Below are 5,000 nucleotides of genomic sequence, written 5' to 3' on the forward strand. Positions count from 1 at the left end.
CCACCATAAGCCATTTCTATCAAGAAGGCCACGAACAGTGCTTAGCAACCACGAGAGCTTCCAAGAGTTGAAACATTGCCTATCAAGTAGGCCGTACCAGCCCATAGCAACCCAACCAAGATACTCTAACAGGCCAAGATTGGTTGGAGACTTCAAAATGTTGCTAAGTCCATGGCCACCATAAGCCATTTCTATCAAGAAGGCCACGAACAGTGCTTAGCAACCACGAAAGCTTCCAAGAGTTGAAACATTGCCTATCAAGTAGGCCGTAGCAGCCCATAGCAACCCAACCAAGATACTCTAACAGGCCAAGATTGGTTGGAGAATTCAAAATTTTGCTAAGTCCATGGCCACCATAAGCCATTTCTATCAAGAAGGCCACGAACAGTGCTTAGCAACCACGAAAGCTTCCAAGAGTTGAAACATTGCCTATCAAGTAGGCCGTACCAGCCCATAGCAACCCAACCAAGATACTCTAACAGGCCAAGATTGGTTGGAGAATTCAAAATTTTGCTAAGTCCATGGCCACCATAAGCCATTTCTATCAAGAAGGCCATGGACAGTGCTTAGCAACCACGAAAGCTTCCAAGAGTTGAAACATTGCCTATCAAGTAGGCCGTAGCAGCCCATAGCAACCCAACCAAGATACTCTAACAGGCCAAGATTGGTTGGAGAATTCAAAATTTTGCTAAGTCCATGGCCACCATAAGCCATTTCTATCTAGAAGGCCATGGACAGTGCTTAGCAACCACGAAAGCTTCCAAGAGTTGAAACATTGCCTATCAAGTAGGCCGTACCAGCCCATAGCAAACCAACCAAGATAATCTAACAGGCCAAGATTGGTTGGAGACTTCAAAATGTTGCTAAGTCCATGGCCACCATAAGCCATTTCTATCAAGAAGGCCATGGACAGTGCTTAGCAACCACGAAAGCGCCCAAGAGTTGAAACATTGCCTATCAAGTAGGCCGTAGCAGCCCATAGCAACCCAACCAAGATACTCTAACAGGCCAAGATTGGTTGGAGAATTCAAAATTTGGCTAAGTCCATGGCCACCATAAGCCATTTCTATCAAGAAGGCCACGAACAGTGCTTAGCAACCACGAAAGCTTCCAAGAGTTGAAACATTGCCTATCAAGTAGGCCGTAGCAGCCCATAGCAACCCAACCAAGATACTCTAACAGGCCAAGATTGGTTGGAGACTTCAAAATTTGGCTAAGTCCATGGCCACCATAAGCCATTTCTATCAAGAAGGCCACGAACAGTGCTTAGCAACCACGAAAGCTTCCAAGAGTTGAAACATTGCCTATCAAGTAGGCCGTACCAGCCCATAGCAAACCAACCAAGATAATCTAACAGGCCAAGATTGGTTGGAGACTTCAAAATGTTGCTAAGTCCATGGCCACCATAAGCCATTTCTATCAAGAAGGCCATGGACAGTGCTTAGCAACCACGAAAGCTTCCAAGAGTTGAAACATTGCCTATCAAGTAGGCCGTAGCAGCCCATAGCAACCCAACCAAGATACTCTAACAGGCCAAGATTGGTTGGAGACTTCAAAATTTGGCTAAGTCCATGGCCACCATAAGCCATTTCTATCAAGAAGGCCACGAACAGTGCTTAGCAACCACGAAAGCTTCCAAGAGTTGAAACATTGCCTATCAAGTAGGCCGTACCAGCCCATAGCAACCCAACCAAGATACTCTAACAGGCCAAGATTGGTTGGAGAATTCAAAATTTTGCTAAGTCCATGGCCACCATAAGCCATTTCTATCAAGAAGGCCACGAACAGTGCTTAGCAACCACGAAAGCTTCCAAGAGTTGAAACATTGCCTATCAAGTAGGCCGTAGCAGCCCATAGCAACCCAACCAAGATACTCTAACAGGCCAAGATTGGTTGGAGAATTCAAAATTTTGCTAAGTCCATGGCCACCATAAGCCATTTCTATCAAGAAGGCCATGGACAGTGCTTAGCAACCACGAAAGCTTCCAAGAGTTGAAACATTGCCTATCAAGTAGGCCGTAGCAGCCCATAGCAACCCAACCAAGATACTCTAACAGGCCAAGATTGGTTGGAGAATTCAAAATTTGGCTAAGTCCATGGCCACCATAAGCCATTTCTATCAAGAAGGCCACGAACAGTGCTTAGCAACCACGAAAGCTTCCAAGAGTTGAAACATTGCCTATCAAGTAGGCCGTAGCAGCCCATAGCAACCCAACCAAGATACTCTAACAGGCCAAGATTGGTTGGAGACTTCAAAATTTGGCTAAGTCCATGGCCACCATAAGCCATTTCTATCAAGAAGGCCATGGACAGTGCTTAGCAACCACGAAAGCTTCCAAGAGTTGAAACATTGCCTATCAAGTAGGCCGTACCAGCCCATAGCAAACCAACCAAGATACTCTAACAGGCCAAGATTGGATCTCAAAATGTTGCTAAGTCCATGGCCACCATAAGCCATTTCTATCAAGAAGGCCATGGACAGTGCTTAGCAACCACGAAAGCTTCCAAGAGTTGAAACATTGCCTATCAAGTAGGCCGTACCAGCCCATAGCAAACCAACCAAGATACTCTAACAGGCCAAGATTGGATCTCAAAATGTTGCTAAGTCCATGGCCACCATAAGCCATTTCTATCAAGAAGGCCATGGACAGTTCTAAACAACCACGAAAGCTTCCAAGAGTTGAAACATTGCCTATCAAGTAGGCCGTAGCAGCCCATAGCAACCCAACCAAGATAATCTAACAGGCCAAGATTGGTTGGAGATTTCAAAATTTGGCTAAGTCCAGATTTTTCTACCCTTCGGGAAAACAACCCTAGTTCACCAAGTTGAACGCGAAAAACTGTCCATAGGATACGCACAAAACGTTTATTGAGTTGGTCACCATATGTGGAAATTATGGTGAAAATAAGCCAAGTTCCGGAGTTTTTAACTCACACGAAACCACGAAAAACTTTCATTAGGAAAACTTGGTTGGAGCACCCTACTGCAGAGCACACCGACATGGACGAAAGGGTCGACTGGCCAAGAGAAAAAATTTTTGCGGGACCACTCAAAACATCATAGTTAGACCTAGCAAATGATGAAAAGTGAAACCCGCGATCGATTGGAGAAACCTTATTTTACACTGAAAAATTCCACATAAGGAAAATTTGTATGGAGCACCCTACTGCAGAGCACACCGACAGGGCCGGGAAGGAAGGCCCGGTCCAAGAAAAAATTTTTGCGGGACCACTCAAAACATCATAGTTAGACCTAGCAAATGATGAAAAGTGAAACCCGCGATCGATTGGAGAAACCTTATTTTACACTGAAAAATTCCACATAAGGAAAATTTGTATGGAGCACCCTACTGCAGAGCACACCGACAGGGCCGGGAAGGAAGGCCCGGTCCAAGAAAAAATTTTTGCGGGACCACTCAAAACATCATAGTTAGACCTAGCAAATGATGAAAAGTGAAACCCGCGATCGATTGGAGAAACCTTATTTTACACTGAAAAATTCCACATAAGGAAAATTTGTATGGAGCACCCTACTGCAGAGCACACCGACAGGGCCGGGAAGGAAGGCCCGGTCCAAGAAAAAATTTTTGCGGGACCACTCAAAACATAATAGTTAGACCTAGCAAATGATGAAAAGTGAAACCCGCGATCGATTGGAGAAACCTTATTTTACACTGAAAAATTCCACATAAGGAAAATTTGTATGGAGCACCCTACTGCAGAGCACACCGACAGGGCCGGGAAGGAAGGCCCGGTCCAAGAAAAAATTTTTGCGGGACCACTCAAAACATCATAGTTAGACCTAGCAAATGATGAAAAGTGAAACCCGCGATCGATTGGAGAAACCTTATTTTACACTGAAAAATTCCACATAAGGAAAATTTGTATGGAGCACCCTACTGCAGAGCACACCGACAGGGCCGGGAAGGAAGGCCCGGTCCAAGAAAAAAATTTTTGCGGGACCACTCAAAACATCATAGTTAGACCTAGCAAATGATGAAAAGTGAAACCCGCGATCGATTGGAGAAACCTTATTTTACACTGAAAAATTCCACATAAGGAAAATTTGTATGGAGCACCCTACTGCAGAACACACCGACATGGACGAAAGGGTCGACTGGCCAAGAGAAAAAATTTTTGCGGGACCACTCAAAACATCATAGTTAGACCTAGCAAATGATGAAAAGTGAAACCCGCGATCGATTGGAGAAACCTTATTTTACACTGAAAATTCCACATAAGGAAAATTTGTATGGAGCACCCTGCTGTGGTCACCATCGGTCGAGTTGGTCGAGACGGGCAAAAAATTTTTTTTTTCCATATCGTCTCAAAACATGATTTATGGACCTTGTAAATGTTGAAAAGTGAAACGAAATCACTTTTGGAGCGATGAAAATTTTGTATGGGAGGTCCCTACCCGGAACAAATTTTACTAGTAAAGTCATGATTCCGCGACGAGAAATTTGAAAATGGTCAAATATGGTTAAGATGTCATGTTCATTCCCTACTATGGGGGACCAGGTCGTCACGAAAAAATTTTTTTCTCGACCTGGTCAAATGTGGTTCTGCGACGGAGGTTAAACTAATAATGCATAATTTGGGCCAAAAACCCCCCTCTGTCAGATATTGTACCCGTTCAAGAGCAATAGCAGACCACATAAGTTGAGCTTTGAGGTATCTGAAAGTTGAATATAGAGCGAGGTTCTAAGCGAAGGGATAGCTTAACGTTGAGCATTGAACGCAAAAAAGCTTAGAGATAAGCTTAAGATACAAGGGTTGTGGTGCATGAGAGGCCGCTTAACGTTGAGCTTTGAACGCACATGGCTAGAACTAAGCTAAGAGATACCTATAGTGGTGCATGGAACTGCTCACAAGTTGAGCTTCGAGAAGTCCAAAGGCAAAATGTAGAGCGAGGTTCTAAGCGAAGGGATAGCTTAACGTTGAGCATTGAACGCAAAAAAGCTTAGAGATAAGCTTATTATATAACGATTGTGGTGCAG

The sequence above is a fragment of the Anopheles marshallii genome (assembly GCF_943734725.1).
Source record: "Anopheles marshallii chromosome X unlocalized genomic scaffold, idAnoMarsDA_429_01 X_unloc_62, whole genome shotgun sequence".
Classification (NCBI taxonomy): domain Eukaryota; kingdom Metazoa; phylum Arthropoda; class Insecta; order Diptera; family Culicidae; genus Anopheles; species Anopheles marshallii.